At 44.3% G+C, this 25,833-nt stretch overlaps 1 long non-coding RNA gene across 1 annotated transcript; it reads left to right on the forward strand.

Moving 5' to 3' along the window:
- The first annotated feature begins 1,572 nt into the window (after nucleotides 1-1,572).
- LOC120224851 lies at nucleotides 1,573-21,884 on the forward strand. Its single transcript, XR_005526681.1, has 3 exons — nucleotides 1,573-1,737; nucleotides 13,094-13,208; nucleotides 21,703-21,884. It is a non-coding gene; the product is annotated as an uncharacterized LOC120224851 (long non-coding RNA).
- The last annotated feature ends 3,949 nt before the right edge of the window (nucleotides 21,885-25,833 follow it).

The raw sequence follows: 25,833 nt of genomic DNA on the forward strand, positions 1-25,833 counted from the left end.
GTTCTTTTCCTTCTCTTAAAGGAGGAGTAAAGCTGTGACTTGAGTTACAAAATGGCCATCATACCTTGAACTAGTACCTGCTGAATGCTGTCCACCACCCAAGACCATTGTGGCTGGGCTACCTGCTTCGCGTGTCGTAATTAATTGTTCTCCGCTTCTGAGAAGAGAAAGGGCAGAAAGGTGAAGGTTTCACTCCAAATATGGGAGAAGGTGAGACATCATGAGAAACAACACCCTCATTGTTATTTTTACCTTTATATTTATGGAATGCTTACATTTTATTTTATGTATACACAGCAATTAAAAAAAATGTTAAGTAACAGGCGTTAAGCGAATTAGAATACTTAATATGGGTTTTGAACTTCTGCCAGGAGTAGACTCCAAAGCCAGTTCTTCTTATTTGCATTGTTGCATTTATCCATTTCCAAACATTAGAAGATCCATCTATCAGATTCTGTGTAAATCCAGCACACAGATAATTTGTAAAAAAGCTTTCTTTCAAAATGTTCTGTGGTTTTTCTAATCTCGTCACTTTTCTAATTTTCTAATCACATAACCTTGAAGTCGAAAGACACAGCCTGTGATAATCTGTGTACACTGTCTTCATTATTATCACAGACATTTCTGGGGAAAAAAAAAAAAAAAAGAAAACACACACACAAAAAAACACACACCAAAAACCCCTTTCCGCCCCCCACACATTCAAAGCTGCCTTTAAAGTCCCCACTTTGGTCACAGTTCAATCAGATCCACATTAGTCCTACTCATCAGACAGAAAAGTGTTCATGAGCATAAGGGGGATATTGACTTTAAAAATTTACTGGCGAGGCGTTCAGAGCCTGCAGGAATGTCAAAACTCCAACCTGCATTTTGATGTTTTTGCCTCCGGTTAGTCTTGACTGACATGCTTGGAGCACTTTGGTCTGTGCTCTGGCATCCATTAACTGTCCTTGACTCAATGTTACACAGGCCGTTATGGGCAGCTCGGTGCCTAATGGTTCCAGTGGATTAGACGCCCCAAGGTGTAAGGAAAACTCCCGCCCCATTTTAAGGGATCACATTGGCTATTCTTGGCTTCATTAGGGGGGCATTGTTTGATCCTAAATAATGAGAGCCTGTTAATTATTATTCTGATAATTGGGCCTCATGTGGGAGCACGGCAGAGAGCGAGGTGTTTTACAAGGAAGCGAGTTTGGAACCGGGAGAAAGAAATGTCAAGGTTGAGGTGTCTTTGAGAGGAGTTTGTTTATATGCAAAGTGTTTTCACCTAGGTGGGGACACGACACTGGACGGAGGAGAGGGAAGGAGGCTAGAGCGAGCTCAGGTCTATACTTACTTCAGCTACAGCAGATTACAAAATTATTACCTTGGGCGAGCCATTCAAAAAGACTCCCCAATCCCATGACGAAACCTGTAATTCCGTACAAAGAGATTGGGAATTGGTTTCTCTTGGAGGAGAGAGAGATCACAGGCGGGGGAGAGGGGTCCTTGTTGAAGCCCATCTGGGGAAAACTGTGAACTTTGTTTCTTTATATGCCGTTGTTTTTGCTTTTTTCCCCACCTAGGAAATGACAATCCAGTCCGTTAAGGGTCCCGCGGGAAGATTCCTGCCTGGTCAGACGGAGGGGTGGATGTCTGTCCAAGAGGCGCACATGTCAGGAGTGCCTGAGGTGATAGGGAGGAGATGACCTTTGTGCAGAAGGTGGTGGTGACTGTGGGGGAGATTTCCCTGAGTAGGTGAGTCTCAAATGAACCTCGGACAGGCTGTAAAAATTTTGCTTTCTCAGACTCCCCATAAGTCAAAAGAAGAGCTTTAAAGCATTAAATCTGGACCTGGTCTCTTTTTTCCTTCGCACATGCTGTGTTATAGCAGCCACAGTCATTTTTAATTATATTTATGCCACTCGTGTAATTGCAGGAGAGAAAAATCCAGAATCTACGAATCCACACAAGATCGTCTCTTTCCTGGAGTCCAAATAAGAGCCCACATTGTTTCTATCCACGTGAGGGAAGGGTGGGGTTTAAACAGATGTCTCAATTTAAAAGGAGGAGGGAGAGTTTGGGGGAAGGTAAATTCGCATTTGAAGCTTTCACCGGGGCTTTTGTCAGACTTGCACATACTTCAGGTAGAGCTGGCCAGCTGAGATGAGAGCTGGCCTGCCTGTAGACCAGGTGACAGTGACCGACAGGAAGAGAAGAAATAGAGAGAAGGACCATACTCGTTTTGAGTTCCAGTCCTGTGTTCATATGACTTCGCTTGGTTCTAAATCCCACTCTTCCAATTAAACTGGAGAGACTATCAGAAGTACGTGTTCAAAACAGTTACATAGCCTGAAGCTTTGGACTTGCCGGAGCCTTCTTCATACAGCTCTGTGATTCTCTTTTGTACGTGTGAATGTTCTTTGAGATGCACCATGGGAGTTAGAGCAGGAGGAAAGGGTGGGAGGGCCAGGGCCACAGTGTTGGGGAATTGAAGAGTTAGTGGCCAAAACAGGTGATCCTGTCTGTGATCTCTCAGCTGTTCCTAACAGCTTCAATGCACCTCATAGGCTCATCAAAATGACACTGCACTTCACTAGAACATGGCGTCCTAAGTGCGCACTTATTAGAAAGCAGAGCCATCTTGGATCCTGTGCACAGGGGACTATTAAAGTCAGAATTGGCCAATAGAAGTAGATAGGTAGCACTAGCAGCCAGTGGAGACTTCGACTTCACTTGACCACTCATTCATTAGGTAACCTTGAGCTTAACTAATATTCTCGGTCTGATTCCTCATCTGTCAAATGAAGTTACGTATGTCAGCCTTTGAACCTGATAAAGAAGTTATGAGGCTAGAGTAAGGTTGTAATCACAAAGCAATTCCTAAAAATGAAATATTTATGTTTATGCAAACATAAGGTATGTTATTATTTCCAGATAAGTTAGGACAATAGGAACCTCTAGCACTATCCCTTCCTTCCCTCCCTACATCCCATCTTGCTGCTTCTTTTTTAAAGCAAGCTCTAAGCCCAATATGGGGCTCCAACTGATGAGCAAGAGCCCCATGCTCTACCGACCGAGCCAGCCAGACAGCCGCCATCTTGCTGCTGTTGCATTCTCATCTTTTCATTGCTGAGAGGATCAGCCCCCGATTGAAATTCCCATAAGAAGATCAGAGAGCTCTTCCACTGGAACAGACTAAGAACCCTTTAGAAATAGCACCTATTAAGAGCGGCCTACATGCACATATCTCTTAGATTTAATGTGAATCATTGAAGCTAACGTTTTGTTGCGTCTGAACACAAGTTTGGCGGCAAAGAATATATCACTTTTCTGCCCAAGACTTACCCGTACAGGTGGAGAACATAGGACTGACTACTCTAACTTTCCTTTAAACAAGGTTCTATACAAATTATCAAAACTCTTCTTTTATCTTTTTAGATTTTCATCCCATATCATTTCCCAGGATTTCAAGTCCTGGATTTTATTTAGCCGTTTTCTTTGTATCTGTCCTGGAGAAGTTGTTGCATGTTTCCACGAGGGACAATGATCATGTCTTCCTGAGGTTGCTGAACAGTGGTGACATTATCCTTTCATACACTTACTACCCTGGTTCTGCAAGGCCTCGGCTTTTGCATCTGACGGCTCCTCATCTTCTTAGCTTGTTTTCCTGCAGAAACCTCTCTCTTCTCTTTGCCTTCTCAATTGCCAATTTTATGAGATGTTTTACTACCTTACAATTATCACAGAAACCACAGTCTCTCTCTGGAGAGCTCACAGTTTGCTAAATTAGATGAATGATAAATCATCAAGGGCCGTGGGTCAGAGACACTCCTAGATGAAAACGCTGTTTAGAAAAAGGAATAAAGCTTGGTTTATCCCCAGAACTTTTCTATTCCAAATAGGAAATCTTCCTCGGGTTTACCAGTTTACAGTGATGTCATCTTGTGTCTTGACATTCACTCGGGCAGCTGATCGCCAAGGTCTTTGGTGCCTTTGAACTTGTACAAATAGTTCCACTTCAGTGACTGTGACTCAGAAGGCAATCTCCCAGCTGCTGCTCTGTCCTCTGGATGGCAGGACATTTGTGTTTCATGGATGAACCCTGCATAGTGAATGTTATGGCAGAACATACATTCATATTCTCTCTCTTTCTCTCGAAATAGTCATAGAATGCTTCCTCGACTTTTTAGCTGGAGTTCACTGGCAATTCTTCTAAGCTTAACATTTCGTATTGCATACAAAATATCTGCAGTTCAAAATAGCATGCTCTTTTCCAATGGTGTGTTTCCTAAGAAGAGGACATTGTCTTGTCTGTCAGTCTTCTTCTCCATCTCCTTATGTCTTGCTCACTAATATGATGGAGAGAAAGTTGTAAATACCATAGATCACAGGCTCTGTCAAGGTAAAGATTACTCAACTGGTCAAGTGACCATGGGGTGGCTTAAAAGCTGAAGTTAATATTTAGAATTAGGCATTTGAGTTGAACAGGAACCCAGGATAAGCCAAGGTGGAATGTGAGGTTGGAACCATGTCCAACCCCACCTCACCTCTCCCATCATCCACTTATGGGGTCACTATTACGTAATTTATCTGGGGTGATTTTGGATCAGGTCGCCCTTCCTAGAAACCTGCCTCCTCCCCTCTGCTTTGCATCCAGAGCAAAAGTGATTGAAGAGGGATGATTTTAGGCTATTATGCTTTGGATTTATTCACAGCATCAAGTTAATTGAAAGTTGTTAATATAAGAGAAAAATAATTTTTTTCTGATCATGAACAATGACACTTCCATTTAAGAGCCACAAATAACAGAAACCTATCTAAGCTCAATAACTTGATCAAAACTTCTAGTAGGGAATGGTGTGGGAGGCTAATGGGGTGGCAGTAGGCAAATTTGTGAAAACATCATCATGAATTCATTTCTCATTTTTCTTGTCACTGTTTTCTTGTCATTGTTCTGGTAGGTAGAAGACTTAAAGGAATTGGTCACAACGCACTGTCAAATACACTCGACAGAACACCTTATTGTCTCATGGGAAGTATTTTTATCCCATCATCTGGGTCAGAATGGTTTTCTAGAGCCTCTGTGACTTGTGAATGAATTTGTCTATGATTAGGAAGGGCTAAACAGGTACCGCGGGCCATGTGTGCACCTGGTAACATAGACCAGTCAAGACAAATGACCCGAGTTACAGCTGTTAAACACGGGTATAGGGCTTTTGGTTCGAATTGAGTTATCTTGGCAGTTTATGAAATAGCACAGGCTTGCTTCTGCAGAATTCTCTAATACTAAACTCTTTCATAAGCCGTGCCTGTAAGCATGAATATTTTCATGAGTCCAAAAAATATTTTACATCAGATTAGAATGTACCAGGCATTCCCTTAGGTGCTGGAGATGGCTAACTAGCTGAACAATAGACATAATCCTTTTTCTTTTTGGGTGTATGTATATTATATATATATTTGGGTGTATATATTATAGTCTAAAAGGGAAGAAAGACATAATTAATTGTGTACAACAGAAGGAAAAAATATACAACTGCTATTGACTGAACTCAAATCTTCTTTTCTCAAGTAAACTAGTTCAATTGAAATACTACTTTTTTCTTTCTGCCAGTCTTTTACTTCCCCACCCCATGGCTTCTTTTCATTGGATAAGAGCCAAGTGACTGTCCCAAAGGAGTCTGGTCAAGTCTCAGGCTTTCAGACTTCTATAGAGATGTGCTGTTAGCCTCTGCTACTTTTTTCCTCTCTACCTACAAAAAGTTATTTGAGACAGAGAAGGTTTTAACATCTGCCCTCTAAAAAGGAAGTTTCTGTATGTGTGTCTATATGTCTGCACATGGAGAACGGAAATCTTAGAGATTATCCATATGACTCTATTTTCCAAATTCATGCATCTCAGCTGCCAAATGAGACCAAGTTACCTACATACCCAAACTCAGAAACCTCTTTAGCAGATCAGTTAGGAGGTCAGACCCAGGACTGTAAGAAAGAATTTGTAGCTTGGGCTCTCTGTGTGGTGTCAGATGAGTAACCAGAATTGCCCTCATTTGAGAATTTGTTGCCATTTGGCACGATTAACTCTAAGTGTCCTGTAGTCCTCATTTCCATCATAGCTGCTGCACGACTCTGATAAGTGTCCACAGGGGTGTGGGAAGGGAGTCGCAGGAAGAATGGAATTTGTGTGGCTTTGGTTTTGGTTTGCTTTGCTATTTTCAAACTCAGAAAAAATGCACAATAAGAAATAGGTCAAGTTCAGGGCACCTGGGTGGCTCAGTCGGTTAAGCGTCTGACTTCAGCTCAGGTCATGATCTCACGGCTCGTGAGTTCAAGCCCCATTTTGGGCTCTGTGCTGACAGTTCAGAGTCTGGAGCCTGCTTCGGATTCTGTTACTCCCTTGCTCTCTGCCCTACCCTGCTTGTGCTCTGTCTCTCAAAAATTAATAAAAACATAAAAAAATTTTTAAAAAAAGAAATAGGTGAAGTTTAACAGACATAGAAGACTTTGATATTTATCCAAGTAGATGATAAACAGTCGCTTCTAACGTTGTTAGTTTGACATACCTACTTGCTAAATAAAATATTTGGCATAGATTTACCCTACCACAGAAGAACTGAAGCCATTTGTCTTTTGGTAAAATGCACTTTGCCCTGGTTTAGAACAGGCACACTTACTAGCCTGCATCTGCAGCATCGAGTGAAGGAAAGTTTGGCAGTCACTACAGTGTTTCTATATCCTGAGCCAAAGCAACGTCTTCGTGATTCGTAAAGTGCCAAGTCATTCAGTTCAAGAGGGGGGAAAAAAAGACAATGTTTTTACAGAATGGACCGTGTGGTCTAGTTGTCTTCTATAAATGGCCCCTGCGTGTTCCAGCATGCCACACAGGGTGGATTGGAGGCAGAACTGTGAAGCATTCAAACCATGTCTTCATTCCCTTCTTGTTTCTCCCTCCTAAACTTGATTCTTTCTACCTGTGTCCTGGCCTCCACTCTGTCATCATTGTCTAGTTTCTTGGCTCTACAAGGACCACCCCATCTCACAAGCTGACTTGACATTTGTATTCACCGTTCCATGGAAGTACAATTTATCAAGTATTTGCTCCACACCAGATTCTCTACTAGGCCCTTTGAATGATTTTCTCAAACACCAATAAGTAGGTACTGTTATGATGGCCACTTCTCAGATTTTCTAAATATCACAAAAATTTGATAAACACATTATGTCTAAAGCAGAACTCTTGACCTCCCTCCCCATCCCCACCAAATCCAGTCTTCCTCATTTGCCTTGTTTTCAAACTAACCCCTCAGAGTCATTTTTGACTCCTCTCCTTCCCTCATTCCCATACCTAATTCAGCAACAAGCATTGTCCACTCAACTTTTAATATCGATCTCAAATCTGACCATTTCTTAGAAGCTTTATTATTATTTCCCAGATTAAAACAAGACTTTGCATTGACATCTCCTCTCCTTGGATATCCCTCCCTCAGACTTTCCCTCTGGCTAACACTATCTCTACATTAAGATTTAAGTAAGATGCCATGTCCTCAAACAGCTTTTCTTGCCTACCCCGTTCTCACTTTCTCTTTCTCTTGATTTAGTTCTTTTTATGGTAGCTTTTCTACCTCTTCTTAGTGCTTACTCTACTGTGTTTCTCTATTTGTATTTTGTCTTCCCTAATAACACGCAAGTTTCATTAGGATAAAGAATTAGATTCTCAAGGTAGTTATAGGTAGTAAGACACAGAGTGGACACTCAATAATACTTACAAATAAATAAATAGACCAACAATGAAATGCAAGCCAACAGAGGTTGGGTAAAATTGCCAAAGGATGCACAGCTCATAAGTGGTGGAGTCAGGATTGGAGCCTTGGTCAGTCTGTCTCTTACTTGCTGTGCAAAACTATGTTGCATCGCCTTTTCCTCCCCATCAAAACAGCCCTGCATCCTGGCCTCTTCACTCTGGTTTCCTAAGAAACCCAATGTCTCACCTAATTCTCTCTTAGTAAGTATCTGCCTTTTCATAGAAAAGCAGACATCTTTATAACTTTGCCTCAGGATGGTAAATTGGTTACGAAAAAGAATTAAATCTCCACTTTCAATTAGAATTCCAATCCCTAAGAAAGAAGATTTGGGAGATATTTTGGAAGGCCGTGTGATGGCGAGGGGAGCTTTGAGACAATGAAGAATGTCCTTTCCTCAAACCACACGAAGAAGTTGGATCCATCTATGCCAACAATAGACTCGTATCATCACCCTTCACACACACACCAAATATACAGTTGACAAAGGTGTGTTTTGCATATGACCTTCTTGCCATCCTTAAAATAACCCTTTAAGTAAGCAAGTGAGATTCCTTATTCCCACTTCACAAAAGAAGAAACAGTCTCAGATGGCTAGATGACTCTGTCCGAGGACACTTGGCCAGGATGACAGAGCAGGCGATGATATCTATCTCTTCTGAGTCCTCTCAGAAGGTCTCTACTCACTATCCTGTAATATATTTTCATTTCCATGTTGTCCCTCTGACAGTGTGAAGTATGGAGATAAGAAACTATATATTAACAAAGGGGCACAGCTATGAAAAAGTAGTCTATTGTGAGTGGGGTCATCTTTTTATCCAAAATAGAGCAAATTTATTATAAACTCAAATGCTGATACTACTGTTTAAAAAAGGGGAAGAATTAAAAAAAATTTAATGTTTGTTTTTGAGAAAGAGAGAGACATAGTGCAAACAGGGGAAGAGCAGAGAGAGAGGGAGACGCAGCATCTGAAGCAGGCTCCAAGCTCTGAGCTGTCAGCATAGAGCCTGATGTGGGGCTCGAACTCATGAACCATGAGATCCTAAGCCAAAGTCAGATGCTCAACTGACTGAGCCACTCAGGCGCCCCCAAAGGGGGTGAATTTTATGCTTCAAAATTTCTGATACTTTGTCCCAGTCTTAGTCTCCCCACCAACTCTCTGTTCTTTCTGCCAATCTTCTTTCCATTGTTGAATCTTTCTTTCCTCCCTCCATCCTTCACTCCTATTCTCCTTCCCTCCTTCTCCCACTCTTTCCTTTTTTCTCTCTCTCCTTCCTTCAGTTCTTCCTTTCTCATTTAATTGTTAGAATAAGTGGAGTAAAGGGTAGAAATATTTTCTTGGTTGAATGTTCTTTCATTTCCTCCTTTATAGAATGATCCCAATCACTTGCGTTTATCCATAGAAACTCATCCTCCAACTGGTAAGTTAACTGTCTCCATCATCATCATCATCATCATCATCATCATCACTTCAATTTTATTAAACACTTACTATATGGCATGCAGTGTGATGATGGCTTCACATTTATTGTGATTCAAATCTCGAAACACAGAATGAGGTATTACACCCATTTTACAGACAAGAAAACTAAGTCTGAGTAATTTGTCTAAGCTCATATAGCTAGTAAATGTAGAGCTAGGTTATAAATTCATGGATGATTTCAAACCTTGTTTTAACCACTCTATCAGGTCTTGAAATGACATACATATATGTGTGTCCCTGTCCTCGGCAGATATTGCTAATCATTCATGATAGCTTTACTACTGAGCCCAGAGCTGTTCTTAACCCAGCCCTTCAGGCTACTGCTAGCACTTATTTAGAACTGGCATGGAGATAAAACTATTCTCATCATTATGTTGCTTTAGCTCACCAAAAGAGTTCCGATTTGCAGGGCTAGAGATCTCATGATTTTGTTTGGGGTTTATTTTCTTGTTTTATAAAGTTGTCACAGTCCTTGTATTTCCAGAACAGACCCCCTGACTGCTCCCAACATGCTCTCCTTCATTTTCAGACTTAACTGCACCCCTTTCTATTTTGAAGGTCCGGGAGGCTTCCAGGAGTCATCCCGTTTCTCCAGCTGTAAGCAGAACACTTAGGATCCATGGCCCAACACCCCAAGCTACTTGGTATCCATCCACAGCCAAGGCGACATAACTACCTTCGTAAGAAGAGGCCAGTGCCTGCTGTTCTTGATGCTGTCCCCAACAATGCTAAGTAACGAAGTAGCAGATTTGAGCTATTGGATCATTAAAGACAAGAAGATGGTCAAATATATATGACTGGTTTCAAGGAGGTGGCTTAGCCCATCACACACAAGTGAGATGTTTTGCGCCGGACCACATCTAAATGAACAGCTTCACCCTTTTTCCTATTTTTTACTTCCATGAAGTGTCTCAGGAATTAGCAATTATTTCCTCCGCATCTTAGTATCTCAAGGCCCTGAGGGGATAGGGAAGAGGGAGGGTGAGTGAAACCCAGTGAGAATGGTACCAGGAAGCTTGCTCGGGAAGTGTTGTTCAGACTGGGATTGGAATCGGCAGGGCAGAGGGTGGTGGGGCCACAGCAGCAGGGATGTGGTCGGTGACTTGCGTCTTTGGAAGCCAATCCTCACCCCTCCCTGCTGAGGAGCTCCATCCACTGTCCACTCTCCACCTTTCATCTGCGGGTCTCCCTCAGAGGTCCAAGCGCTAGCTGGGGCTCCCGTCACCGGGTCTCAGGCCAGCTGTGCCACATACTTGCTGTGGGACCTTCAACAAGGGTTGGAAGCCTTCTGATTCTCGGAAGCCTTCTTGCTAGAAGGGTTGACTCTCCAGCCTCTTTGGAAATCAGAATCACCCAGAGAACTTTTATAAACACAGGTGCCCATAGCACAGCCTCTGCATATTGGATGCAGAGGATGTGGGAAGGAACTCGGGGAGGCATCAGTATTTTTACAAAGGTCCTCGGGAGAGTCAAAGCCACCTGACTGGGCAACCTTAAGGTCCCGTGTGGCTCTGAGCAAATTCATGCGTCTGAGTCCCAAACAGATCGCAGGGTTAATCAGCGAGCTTGCTCGGGTGGATGCAGCTTTAAACACACATGCTTCTTAGGGGCCCGTTAGGTGCTCAAGGTTTGGTTGGAAAGCTCAGAGCCGCCAGTCCCTAGCAAAGAGCAGAGCATGGGACGCCCTCATCCTTGGTGAGAGTTTGCGATGTTTATGTAGCTGTCAGCATCAAGTGGGTGCTCAAAGTATTAGAAAGTCAGTGAAAGGGAGCTGGTAATTAGCTGAACCACTGCGCTCTAGAGGTCATTTCACCCCCTCCGTGACAGCCGGGCTTCCTCTCCGCTGCGCAGCGAAGCCTTGTGCGGCCTGAGCTTTTTCCTCCCCACCAGCTCCAACAACAAAAAGGAACTTCTCAAGGAAACTCTACAGTGGAATTCAAAAGGAACAATAGACTCGGGTTTGATTTGTTTAATTCTGAAATCAAGGTCACTCATGAGTAGCACAGCTCTTATTTGTGTGGTTTGGATGGGTTTTGTTTTTTGGTTTTTGGGGTTTTTGTTTTTTGTTTTTTGTTTTTTTTTTTTTAACAACATCTTTCTTTTCATTTGATGGTCCTGTCATCTCCAGGACTGTGTATGTTCCGGATCCTGCCTGTATTCAAAGCTGTTATTAAGTGGAGTCTTTTAGATTTTAGAGAAATGATAATGGTTCCAAAGATGACAGAAAGTGGCAGCTGGTGACAAAAAAACCCCTTGATAAGACGACAACAGTAAATCAAACTACCGCCACTTTTTCGTTTCATGTTTGTTAATACCACCTCGCCTTTTGAAGTTTAAAGCAAGGTTCAAAAAAGCCAGGTGCTGAATCATAATATTAAAGCAAGTAAGGAGCTCCATGAAAGCGAGGAGATCTGAGTGGGGGAAGCAACAAACACAGCTTTCAACTGCCTTTTGTCGGCCTTTCCGCAGATGTCACCAGTGGTTATCCCAGCAGAGGGTTCGGCTTGTAGCAGCGCCTCTGGCTGATTCCCGCTCTGCGTTTCAAGTGTCAATCAAAAAGGAAGGACGCAGCTTAGGTCCTGGTCATTGTCCTGTGAAAAGAGCCAAGCATTTAACATTGATTTAGCTCCCTCAATATACAAAGATAGAGCCAGCTTTGTGCATCGAAAAGGGCCTTTGGCAAGGTTACTTGTAGAGCAATTCCATCGCATCCGACGCGCCTTGGGTTCGCTGTCACACCGCGGTGTCTGGAGCCCTCTGAAAAGTTATTCAGGACTCAGTGAGCAAATTAAAAAGAAATAACACATTCCCTGCAAGAGCGGTGCGGTTTCGTGGAAAAGGCCTGTTAGCGTCTCGCGGTCTTGAGAACAGTTTAAATAATAACAAGAAACATCCAGCACTTTGGAAATAAGCTAAAGCATGCAAGAAAGGAAGCCGGAGGAGCCCCAAGAACCCTAGAGGGTGGGGTGGGGGGCACTCCGGTGAAGGAGGGCAGCTTGGTTTACAACATGTTGTTCCTCCAACTTCATTCCACTTTGTTTGTAGCCTGTGTGGCCTCCCGGGCTGAAAGTTCACACAGGTTCCTAGTATGCCTTGCCTTTGTGTTTCCATTTCCTGTGAGTAGACTCGAGTTTGGCCAAGTTGGGCACAGGGAGGGGAGACGTGATTACAGCAACGTGTGAGATTTACCGAACGATCTTGTGGCTTCTGTTGCTCTTCTTTTCTTTTCTTTTTTTATTTTATCTTCAACACTTAGTTAATCAAGCATTTTTCTGAAGTATAGTTGACACACAGTGTGCTACATCAGTTTCAGGTGTACAACACAGTGATCTGCCAAGTCTATACGTGAGGCTATGTTCACCCCACGTGTGCCTACCATTAGTCACCGTGTAGCACTGGTACAATACCCTTGACCATATTCCCTGTAATCTACATTTTCGTGCACAGGAGGCAATTACAGAATTATAGCTTGACTTGTGTTTTTACTTTTCAACTGCTTGGTCTGTGTCCGTGTGGAACGGTCAGCCCCGGGTATTGTTACAGTTCTCATTTTGCAAGTGTTTTTCTCCTGATCACTTAAGAGTCAAGCTCCCCGAAATTTACTAAGTGCAAGTCTTGGGATACTTGGTGGTTGATCCGGTTCAACACACGTGATGGATGCTTCCTGAATGTCTATGTGCCCTCCATCACTTCCCAGCTTTCTTTGCAGTTGGTTTGGAGAACTGAGATGAGTTTGAGCTCATGGGAATGTGAACAAAGGGTTGTATCACTTCTGCTTTGAGATACTAATAATCGGTATGTCTCGTCTATCCTTTCTGCCCCGTGAAAGACTGTGCGTTGAGATGGCAAAAGCCCCAAAATAGAAGCAACTGCTACCCCTAAGTAAGGGCAAGCTAACTGCGACAGTCATCCATGCTCAGTGGATTTTGCATGAGCAAGAAGAGGTAAGCCTTTTGGGGGGGGGGGGTTAAACTACTGAAGTAGAGTCTCACTGGCCGTGTCTGATACACCCTGTGTAACTAGAAGTATCCTGATCAGGCACTCATTGAAAAGGATGGTTCTGAAATTTTGGCTTGGCATAGAGCTTTTCCCAGCAGCTGATCTAACCTGTGCAAATATAGTGAGATGATAAATGGAAACACAACGATGCAAAAATGGTTCGTGTTTCATTTAGCCAAAGTTCTGGGCCTTCAAACAATGAGTAGTCTGTCATACTGGGCGGGGGGCGGGGGGGTCACCTCTTCCTTTATGCCCACCCATATCCTCAATTCCTTTGCCAAATTGTCCTTTTGATGCATCTTCCTGTCAACATCTTGACTCAGAATAAACCACACTATCTGCCTTTTTCACTCTTGAACCCAGTGTGACTTACAGGAGACAAATCAAGGTCGCTGATGAGTGCCACTGCTGACTTTGGGTCTCCGGTCTCAGCTGCCCCTCAATGCCAATTGACAGTTCCATCACATGTCCTTAGTTTCTTCTTCCATCCTCTTAGCAGATGATATTACTCTCAACTTCACAGCAAAACAACAAAGGTAATTGACATGGTTTCCCTAAAATTTCCATCCATACTTCATGAGCTTTTCTGTGTCTCCCTCCACTATTTCCAAGGATTCGTCCTTTCATCCAAGGATGAGCCACACACCTGTCCTCTGGAACTCATCTCCCAGGACTTTGCTCTATTAATTATCTTTTTCATTCCTGGGATTTCCAATTTCAATGGCTCCACCTTCCTAGCATAGAAACCAAGCCTGCTCTCTAGGCTTCTAGATAGAATGGTCTTCACTGACATTCTCCTTTTTCTCATTCCCCAGCTATTACTTGATCCATGACAATCTCTATTTATCCGCGCTTCTCTATTTAAATCAACAGCCTCCATGTTACCGCATAGGAATATTAGATCATTGTCTGGCCTACACCTCTCTGTTCCATGTATACCTTTCACGCATTGCCTTCCTATTGCGTTCTCCAATCTTTGTTTCCATCAGCTTGTTTCTCCCAGCTTGCCATCCTCTGCTCTGGCCTCTCTTTCCAGATTTCTTTTGCTAGATTCCTGTCCCTTTGACCACCATCCCTCCCCTGAATGCCATCTCTTGAGCTCTAACTGTGGCCCCTTTTCTTTTCTAATTCATGGTTTTTGAGACAGCCTTTGTGGTGCCGGCTAGAATCTGAGAAAGGACTGAGTTAAAGAAATCAAAATAGGGGCGTCTGGGTGGCTTAGTTGGTTAAGCATCCAAATTCAGCTCAGGTCATGATCTCATGTTTCCTGGGTTCAAGCCCCACGTTGGGTTCTGTGCTGACAGCTTGGAGCCTGGAGCCTGCTTCAGATTCTGTGTCTCCCTCTCTCTCTCTGCCCCTCCCCTGCTCTCTCTCTCTCAAAAATAAATAAACACAAAAATTTTTAAAGCTCAGAATAATCTATTTATTAGCAGAGGGGTCTTCTTGGCCCAGATTATGACTCTGTACTAGACTAATTTCCCCAGTATGATTAGGCTGTAGTTTTGCAAGTAGGTATGACTTAGATTTGCACCAACAACTGGTTCTCCACCAATTTTTATGGCGCTAGGCCCCTGCGCAGAGCTTCTATAAATACGTTCCTTAGATTTGTTGTTGTTGTTTTTTAAATATTTTTAATGTTTATTTATTTTTTGAGAGAGAGAGAGGGAGAGAGAGACAGAGCATGAGCGGGGCAGGTGCAGAGAGAGAGGGAGACACTGAATCCGAAGCCAGCTCCAGGCCCTGAGACGTCAGCCTAGAGCTTGACGTGGGGCTCACACTCACAAACTGTGAGATCATGACCTGAGCCAAAGTCAGACACTTAACAGACTGAGCCACCCAGGGGCCCCATGAAGTTCCTTAGATTTGTGACACCCTTTGTGCTATCTAGTGGCTACAGGGGACAGTGTGTCGCCTGGTTGCTGCCTCTTGCCCCAATACCTCTGAAAATGCACTTATTCACCTGTGAACTTCTGGGGATCAAGCTCAAAGCAATTCTATGAGAGAGAAAACTGTACTTTCATTTGCTCTGGTCCAGAGATGCCTCTCTAAAGACTGTCTTGCTTGACTCTTCTTTCTTTCTGCTTTCCATCTTACCAACGGGAAAAGTCTTTGCCGCCATTTATTATTTGTTTGTTTATAGCAGGCTCCTCATCAACACTGAGGAGATCACGACCTGAGATCGAGAGTCTCATGCTCTACTGGCTGAGCCAGCCAGGCACTCCAAAATTCTTGACTGCTTTTTAATGCTCACTAGCACTAGTTAGTGATTTTACATGTGAATCTTTTGCTTCAATTGGACTTTAAACTCCTTGCTTCAGAGAGCATGTTTTCTGTTCCTCATCGTCTTACACCCCATTCCTAGACACCCTCATGAGCATATTCCCACACTTACACTGACCAAGACCTCATACTAAGGACCTAGGGACACTCTCCTCTTCAACCTTTTCCTTCTGACCGTAGACACAAAACACTTCTTTACTGCAAAGATGACCTGATTCCTTTATCCTTGAAAAAAGAAACGTTGGTTCTTTCAGAAGCAGAACTTCTCCGGGCATGCCCGGGTGTGGCAATTAGCTTAACCCCTTTGACTGAAGCTGTTAGTCTGCTTCACCGAGTCATCAACTTGAAGTGGTTGATTCTGTTGGGTTACCCGCAGATACACACTGGTTTTGCGACTTCCGCCCAGCTCCTTGGCCATCATGGGAGTCTTACACTGCGATTCATTTTCAAGCATTTACTAAGTTGTGAAACCACCAAGCACGGACACTGCTTGGCTTTCTCATTCTCGCCCTCCCTCAGTCTGCTTTTGTCCGAGCAGTGCTCTGTGGATCTCAGTTGCTGGGGCTGCTCACTGCGTCTCTAGCATGTGTGAGTTTTGTGCCCCTTTGACTCATGGGCAGCCAGGAAATTTGTGTTTACCTCCTGTCACCCAAACAGCCAAAGCAAAGTGAAAAGGAAAAAGAGAAACGAAAATTAAAAAAAAAAAATAAGATCACATAGTTAGAGTCCTGTAAATTACAAACAACAACAACAACAAACCTTCTAGCATTCTGACTGAATCCAATCTTTGGTGTCCTCCAAAAGGACACTGTGCGTGGGGGTGGAGGAGTGGAGAGTGAAGGAGAGAGGAGAAAGCTGCGTTTCAGCACAAGCCTGTGTCCAATCGTACTAAGACCTGCCTTTGCTGTTATTTGATTTATTGCAGTTCATCAGAGCAGTCAAAACGGGTATGAAATTCTGCATTCCACCTGGTCTGAAATAGACTAGCTACCAGGGATGTGGGCAGATCAAATGCTTTCATTCTGGTTCCATTTGGCCTTTGCTGTATCAACAGCAGACACAGTATGTTACTGAGGTAGTTCTCTTCATAATTCGTGGATGGCTTCTTCTACATCCCACCTCTCAGAATCAGCTAAAAATGAAGGCCCTGAGGCTTCCCTGGCCTGTCACGGAGGCAGCAGTGCAATGGGACTGTGAGTTCGGACGGCCTGGGGGGGGGAAACCTGACTCTGGCACCCACTAGCTGAGTGAGTGGAGCTATAGAAAGATGGCAGTAATGATAGTGCCTGCCTCAGGCGCTGCTGGGGGAGGGGGGGCGGGTAAGTGAGATAATGCACAGAAAGTTCTTGAAACCATACCTGGCACCCACCGAGTGGTCATTTGATACAGCTGTGACCATTATCTACAGGGGCTTATAGTAAAAATACTCAATTCTCAATAGACAGCTATTTGATTTGGGAGATTCAACAGGGCAATTAGTGTATGATAAAAAAATGTAAAGTAGGTTTGCTATACGAAATATGGGAGAAGGTCAGAGAAAAAAAGTTAAATGATTGGGGCACCTGGGAGGCTCAGTTGGTTAAGCATCTGACTCTTGATTTCCACTCAGGTCACGATCTCATGGTTTGCGAGATGGAGCCCCACTTCAGGCTCTACACTTACAGCGAGGAACCTACTTGGGGTTTTCTCTCCCCTTCTATCTACCCCACCCCCGCTTGCTCTCTTTCTCTCTCTCTCTCTCAAAATAAATAAGCAAACATTAAAAAAGCTAAATGAGGGGCGCCTGGGTGGCTTAGTCGGTTAAGCGTCCGACTTTCGCTTAGGTCATGATCTCGCGGTTCATGGGTTCAAGCCCCACGACGGGCTCAGTGCTGACTACCAGCTCAGAGCCTGGAGCCTGTTTAGGTCTGTGACTCCCTCTCTCTCTGGCCCTCCCCTGCTCACGTTGTCTCTCTCTCTCCTAGAAATAAATAAAACATTAAAAAAATTTTAAAAAGCTAAATGATTAAATTCACTTATAATCTTATTGCCCAGGGATAACTTGGGTTAATATTTGGGTTAATAATAATATATACATGTTATATTTATATAAACTATGTAAAATATTTATGTTTACATTTATAAATGCTCTTATTGTGTGCATGCACACAAACACATACATATGTACTTTCCCTCACAGGGACTATACAAGATGTATGATTGATTAGGACCTGCCCTCATCATGTAAGGAAAGAAGGTGCCCTGTGAAAACTGTCGGGTCCCCTTGGCTCATTTTCTCAACTCCCTTCTCTCAGGTCTCTGCTTAGATGGTCCCTGCTCATAGGTCTTCTCTGGCTATCCTAAATAAAACAGCAACCCCCAGAACTTTCTATCCCCTGGCCCTGCTTTATTTTATAAGGCATTTCTGTGATTTGTCAGCGAGGGTGTTAGCTTCAGCCACCTTCCTCTCCCGGTACCACTCTGGGCTGTGGTCCTTGCTTCCCATGTATTTGTGGGAGGAAGGCATAGGTTCCCCCAACTCCTTCCTCCCCTGCTCACGCTTTCCTTGTCACTTTGGGACAGGCTTCCTTAGTCTTCAACTAGTGTGCTCTGAGGAGATGCAAACTAATGTTCACTGTTTCCCAAACAAAGAGTCAGAGAGAAGGTAACCCACCAGCAAATACACACATTGAATTGTTCACAGTTAAGAACGACTGGTTCTTTAGCGCCCGCCATTTTGGAGTTCATTGTACAAGGTATATGAGCTCTGTCATCCATTAAAGGGTAAACCTTTGGTTTACTTCGGTTCCACCAGAGATTTGTGTCTCCCTTCCCTCTGGTTTTCTGTTCTGCTGCCTGCTCTAATAGTAGAGCGCCAGTCCTTAGGGGCCAGGCTCAGGGAGCTCTCTCTGGGTCTTTCTCCAGCATCTAGTATGCAGCCTTGTTTCTGGAAAGAGGTGAGCAGAAGGGTGTATGGATGAGGGAACCATGTCAGCTCTTCCCTTTTTATTCTGAAATCACGCTTAATCAGTACTCAGCACCAAAGAGGACTGGAAATGGATGGAAAGTTAACATTTGGGGGTCAGGATTTAATACTCTGACAAGTGACATCTGTCTTACCTCTAACTGGGAATCCTCCTCTCTCCAAGTAGAAACTGATTGACCACAGCCAAGGTTATAAAATATTAATAATGGTTTTAACTCAGATAACTTGCTGAAATAACAATGAATTTTTCTGGAAGATGAGATCTTGACATCACGTCCTCAGGGCACAGCAGCGGGTAGGGGGAGTGGTGTTTCAAAAGCCAAGATGTGTGTGTCTGGAAGAAGAGCATGCAAGTAGAGAAAATAGAGTGTGAGAGAAAAGAGAGGGAAAAGGGGTGAGCAGCTCCTCAGAAGGTCTCACCCAAGAGGAGGCCTCGGGGAGTCATCCATGGAAGGGTGGTGCGATGGTTGACTTTATGTGAACTTGGCTAAGTTATGGTGCCCCATTTTTTTTAATCAAATGTCAATACAGGTGTTGCTGTGAAGGTCTTTTTAAAATGTGGTTGACATCTACCATCAGCTGACTTTAAGTAAAAGAAATTACCTTCAATAATGTGAGTGGGCCATACCTAATCAGTCGAAGGCTTTAAGAAGCATAACTGAGATTTTTCTAGGGAGAAGAAATTCTACCTCATGTCTGCAGCATCAACCCCTGCCTGAGTCACCAGCCTTCTAGCCCGCCTTATGGGTTTTGCACTTGCCATCTCCCTCAATCACATGAGCCAAATCCTTAAAATAAATGCTGTTATTTTGTTTCTCTGGAGACCCGGGACTCATAAAGTTGGGAGGCAAGTGCTACTCATAAGAGGGAGTGTTCTGTGAGGACTGCCAAGGAAAAAGGGGGAAGGAATTCAAAGCCATTCCTGTCACTGCTGTCAGGAAAGGATACACCAAGTGAGAGAGAGTAACTGACACATGAAATGGGTCTGAAGCATAATGTCAGTAAAGAACAGCGCATGTGCCTCGGGACCAAGGTGGCTGACAGAAATCACTTAGACTTGAGTGGGTGTCAGGACGGAGGTCATGGTTACTAGCATGTGCTTTACACTTCCCACAGCTGTCCCCACATTTCCTCGTTTGGTTCCTATACCAACCTACAAGTCGGCAAGGGCAAGGATTAATATGCCCATTTCACAGATCAGAAAATAAAGAGCCACTGGGACTCCCCAGGGTGGGGACTCCTGGGCGCTTCTGAGAAGATTTATCTTGAAGAGATGGAATGGTGCCTCAAACCTGAGGTGGGTCAGGAGGCTCCTGGACCCCTCCTGCATCCACCTCGGACCCAGCGGGCCAATAAGGGACGTCTGGAACGTTAGAAATTACCTACCTGCGAATGGTCTTGAAGAGAGTTCCTGTTGCCTAGAAGACATTTCACAGGAGAACTGAAGCGGAAAGGCTTTGGAGGACAGGCTTTTCAAGGGGACGTTGAGTGGTGGCAACAAAAGTTACCCATCGGCAAAAACAGCTGGGGAACCATCTGTCTGGGAGAAGCCTCGGGCCGTTTCATTACCCCTCTCCCTGCGTTTGTGAGAGGCCCGGCCGCCGATGGGAGGTGGTTTATAGCAGAGGGAACAGAAGGAAACCAGTTGGCCCTTGTATAACCTTGGCCTCATTAGCATCAAACCAAAGCCCACTGAGCTATTGACTTCTACTAAATATCCACCCATCAAGAAGATGTCCCCGAGCCCTGCCTCAGGGGTGTTCAGACAGACAGGGCCATCTTGCTCCTCCTCCGTCCCTGGCTTTGTGATCCAGGAGTGGCTCCTCCCCACCCACAAAGATCCACGCTCAGCACCCACTCCATCTTCCCGGGGAGAAAAGTTGGGGGGCGGGGGAGGAAGGAATCCTCCGCGGCCCCCTCTCGGAAAGTCTCCCTTCACTAGCTCCAAAGGGCCAAACAAATAAACCCTGGAAAGGTGGTTCAGCAAGTGAAGTGTACACAATTATATTTTCAACTGCTTTGCAAACTTTTATTCCCGTACAGCAAATGACACATTATCTTCCAGAGGTCAGGGAATAATGCAGGCAGATTCTTGCAACATTGTGAGAGTTAATGTTTCTATTTGCCATTGTGTCCTGTGCAAAGAAAGGCGGCCGGTCACCTAGGGTTACCACAACACAGCATGAAGATGGTCGAATCCACAAGAAGTGCTTTGATAATGTTGGACACTATTGTGCAGACAGCCTCCTTCCTGGCCCACACTGCATAATGGGCCTCCGAGTGCTAAGGAGATAAACGATCCTATCCTTGCGGAGTCAGAGGTAGAGCTCTCCAGAAGCTGCATTCATAATTTCCTCGAACTTAAGGGCTTCGATTTTTTAATAGTAATTGAAACATATAATTCAATAGAAGTGTCACTCTAATGTAATAATTGCCAAGGAAATTGAGCCACAAAGAAGTATCATAAATTGCAATTTACCTTTATTAGAGTACTTGGAGCTGGTAATGTTTTCTCATCAAGAAAGCCACCCCCACCCCCCACCCCCAGATATCTTCCTCTTCCATCTTTTGAATGTTCATGCTCATTCATGCTGCCCTCTTCAGCAATACCTTCACTTCTTAGATTTCCGATCGCTGGATTTGGCCCCTCTTAAAATGCTTATCATTTTAAGTGTTTATATTAATTGCTCTGGTGAAAGCTTTATAATATAAACTTCAGCGAAACTTTATTGTCAAATGTCAGCTTCCTCACATTCTACCCAGAAGGTTTTCTTTCCTTTTGTGGGTATGAGTGATATAATGGTGCTTTGTGTATTTAAAGGACCGTGTGAGTATCAGTGATGTTATTGTGATTCTGCACATTTTTTTTTAAAAAAATGAAACTGTCTCCGGTTGTATCCTAACACCACTGAACTGAATCCGGGACTTAGCACAAAACAAGAAGCCCCTCACCCTCCTCAGGGGGCGTTGCTTGGAACCATCTGAATGATTATGACCATTATTCTTCCTGATTGTTGGTAGGCAGTGAGACGCTTCATCTCCTTGGTGCTGTGGAAATGCAACGTGCTCACTTCCTATCCCATCCCCTCTAGTCACCGAGCCGGCATGTCACCCTCTTGTTTCTGCGGCATTCTGGCCCATTGTTATCCCACCCCCTCCCCTTCTTCCACTCACTTACCCCGATTTACTTCTAGGACGCATCTGGCCCGAGACTGACCCAAGACAGGAGGCTGTTTGGAACTGGATTCCTGCTCTCCTGGAAAAGAGAGCCGGTGTCAAAACCCAGTCAGGGCTCACTGTTCCCAAGACTCTTAGGAACCTACAGCAAGCTTTGGGCTTGATTGCAGGAGAAAAGCATAGAGGGGAGAAAAAGCAAAGAGACGAAGGGACAAAGAAAGAACGGGGTGGGGGGGGCGATGAATAAAAGAAAGGAAGGGAAGAGAAGCGCGAGAGAGGAAAACTGGCTAACCTCACAAGTCCTGAAGAAAGTCGATGGCACAGAGTCGACTGGGGAGGAGAGGGGCCATGAGATACAGAGCATGTGCCCATTACGACTCTAACTATTAAAATCTATACTTTTGAAAATAGAGAATTGGAATAGAATTTACTAAAATGGAGCCAAATATGTATACATATATTTGTGGAGATGGCAATGTGTGTGTGTGTGTATATATATATATGGTCAGGATGATAAGTGTTATTTTTCCATTTTATGGACTTTCTATTATGCACCATCTTTATAATGGAAAAGTGGATGTGATGTGGTGTTAGGGAGCAGAGTATAGATGCATGTCCACAGCTGCCTTTCCAGACCCTCCACCCCCAGGCCCCCACCTGTGTTGTGTTGAAGTTCAGGGGCCTGGAGCAGGGGAGGGAAGTCTGAAGCATTACCCACAGGTGAGTATCTCCTCTCTGAGCCTTCGCTCAGAGCCCCCCAGGCTTGAAGGATGAGCTGAATAAAAGTGGAACTCAGTGCTTTATGTAGGGATGTGCTGATCCCAAAGACCTGTTTAGAATCCTTTTTTAATATTTATTTTTGAGAGAGAAACAGAGACAGAGGGACAGAGAAAGCTCGAGTGGGGAAGAGGCAGAGAGGGGGAGCCAGAGGATCCGTGTTGATCCCACGTAGAGCTCCAAACCCACAAATTGTGAGACCATGACCTGAGCCAAAGTCGGTCGCTCAACCAACTGAGCCATCCAGGCGCCCCTGGAATTCTGTTCAAGTCAAGACAATTAAATGACTCTTTCTAGATGTTTGAATTCAACTTTTCTTTAATTGAAATTTTTTCTTGTTATTATCTCCTTTTTTGTCTTTCTTTCTTTCTCTCTCTTTTTTCTCTCATATACAGCCATCCCCCATGGTAGCACCTATACCAGAACTGGGACCATGGGAGGCGAGTCTGGCCCTGCATAAGGGTGGCATGAAAAGTCACAAGCATCTTGTTATCAATAAATACAGAAGCCTCGTGTTCTGAAGTCACCCACACTTGGCTTGTCATCTTCACTTGGCAATTTAGTTAATCGTGCTGGGCTTCAGTTGCGTCCGTGGCTGGATGAGGGTCATTTATGCTGCCTCACTGGGCTGCTGTTAGATGGTCTAGAGAGCGCAGCATGTATAACATACTTGAAACACCTAAGTGGTCAGCAGGTGTGGTTCTCACTTCCTCCAGACCTAAGGATTCCTGTTCATTCCTATGCACTTCACTGGACCTCTTCTACTTCAAAAGAACTTAGAATAACCCTCTGGGATGACCTTAGTCATTATCAAGCACATTTAGATATGCTACTGATTCAATCATGACCCCTAAAATGTTCCGACCAGAGAGAACAACAGTGTCTTGTAAAACACACCTGCTTGACAAGTTCCAGTATCTCCAGAGTGTGGCTGGGTGCTCTGGAGAAATGCTCACTGGACGAGGAGCAAGGAGTTCCAGGCTTAGGTCCAGATGGCCACCAACGGGGGAATGACTTTGGGCAAGACAGGGCTTCTCAGACCCTCAGTTTCCTCATCCATAAAATGAGGTCAAAACCAGGAATTTTAAAACACGCTTTAGCAGTACCTTTCTGTCAAGTTGAATCTTCGCCAAAGCAGAGATGTTCCGATTGTGGCGGCGGGGGGGGGGGGGGGGGGGGGGGGGGGCAGCACCTGGTGTTCCCCCACTCTCTCCCCCCACCAGGTTGGTGACTCTCACTCCCTGGCGGTTGACCTTGAGGCCCATGTTCAAGGAAACAGAGCAGAGCTGCAGACCACAGATATCCACACTCTCTTGAACCACTTAGCGATCTGCCCCATCCACAACTTCACATATTTCCATGCTATTTTATCAACACCTAGTTCACAAGACATGACAAATATTGCCAACATATACCAAAGAGTATTGTCACACTGCCTTGTTCACGTTGCATTTCTGGACATGGAAAGAATATTCAGCTTGTGATTTTGCTTTCTTGAGCGGCTGCGCTTTCTTTTTCTGCCTCTTTCTCATCTGTTTCCCACCCCCCTTTATCGTTTTACTTTTTTTCCTTCCTGCCTTTTTCCAGAAGGAATTCTCCATCTTGCTGATACTCGGCTGAATTCCTCAGCCACCTCCTTCCCTGGGATCCCCTCGTGCACTTGAGACTGCAGGGAGGGGGCAGGAGAGTTAGTTGCTGGATGCCTGTTGTTTGGGAACACTTTTCTCTTTCAGATTTCCCTTCCACGCCATTCCCGTCTTCCTCCAGGCATCCCTTGCACTGGCCCAAGGACCACCGGCAATGGCAATTTCCCTACAGGCTTTTTAAAAACCCAGATTCTCGGGTCTCGTCCTCTGTCTCCACGGTATGGCTTTATCTTTTTTTTTTTTTTTTTTAATTTTATGTCTTTATTTTGAGACAGAAACAGAGAGCGAGTGGGAGAGGGGCAGAGAGAGAGGGAGACGCAGAATCTGAAGCAGGCTCCAGGCTCTGAGCTGTCAGCACAGAGCCTGACGTGGGGCTCGAACCCACGGACTCTGAGATCATGACCTGAGCCGAAGTCGGACGCTTAACCGACTGAGCCACCCAGGCGCCCCTCCACGGTATGGCTTTAGGCAAGTAGAGGATAAAATGAGTTCCCAAAGTGATTTTTCACGTCTTTAAAATTTGAACACAAACGACCTTTCAAATCGCTCTCCCTGTGTTCCCCCATCCCTCCATCGTTCGCTCCCCAGCTCCTTTCCCTTCAGTGCTCATCCTAATTACCAGCTAACTGGTGGATGTCACTGCTGCTTAAACGCGCTCCCACTCTGGATCCCTAATCATGCCCATTGTGCTCCTCAAAGCTAAGTCAAGAATTGCTGCTTTTGATTCCCCTCCCTCTGTATATTGTGGAAGAAAGCAGGTCCCTGGGGCTTTTGTCATTTCTGCTTCTGGGCTGAGCTCCATTTGCTGGTGAACAGGGCTTATCTTCACTCCCCCTCTAAACACTGTAACATTCAGCATCCTTTCATGTCTGTGCTTTTAAAGTAAATCTTTGGACAATTAAAGATACGAAATGGCTAAATACAGTTTCTGCAGGCGTTGTTCTCTCCTTTTTAAAGGTTTAATCACACTTAATGGCTCTCTTCAAAACTTGAATTTTCCATTTTGGTGTTTTGACTCCATTGAAAGAGTTTACTAATATTCTTTCAAAAGTATTCTCTGCTCAAATGAGCTATTCAATAAAGTTTTATGCCATGCTATAGGATTTACGCTAAATGGAAAATAATTTAAAGGGAAATCAGAGTTGGGGGGGTGCTATTCGTCTCTATGGGGTTTGTAAGTTAAACCGTAATCATCAATAGAGAGTCCATTAAAAGTTGATGTGAAGGAGCAAGAATTCTCATTTAGGGAGAAGGGAGACTGGTTCAAGTGCAATCTCAATACCCCTTTTCCATAAAGGAATCAGCCTTGTGATTTTACAAATAGGAACTTGTGATCAATTCTTCCTCTCCCCTCCTCTCCCTTCTCCTTCTTCTCTCTCTCTCTTTCTTTCTTTTTTTTTCCCCCCCTCGAGGAGTGAACAAAGGATTAGGGGAGAGTAAATGGAATCCATTTTATGAACAATCTTCTATTGTTTTCAACAAATTGTCTTGACTCTTCCCAGTATTGGCCTTGCCAGGTAGTAGCTTGCTCTTACTTGTCACCATCAGGGGGAGGAAGCCGACTGGACACTGAGTCCCCCTTGGGTCATACTCACAGTGTAAAGGATAGAGTTGGCCACTTCCAAGGGAAATTTAGTGGAAAATAAAAGCCAGTTCTTCCTGACAGCGTCTTTATTAACCCCAAGGCTCCCTGGTGGGCTAGGTGATATGCATATGCATACGATA

Source organism: Hyaena hyaena, unplaced genomic scaffold (genome assembly GCF_003009895.1).
Source record: "Hyaena hyaena isolate Hyena2069 unplaced genomic scaffold, ASM300989v1 scaffold_1271, whole genome shotgun sequence".
Taxonomy (NCBI): domain Eukaryota; kingdom Metazoa; phylum Chordata; class Mammalia; order Carnivora; family Hyaenidae; genus Hyaena; species Hyaena hyaena.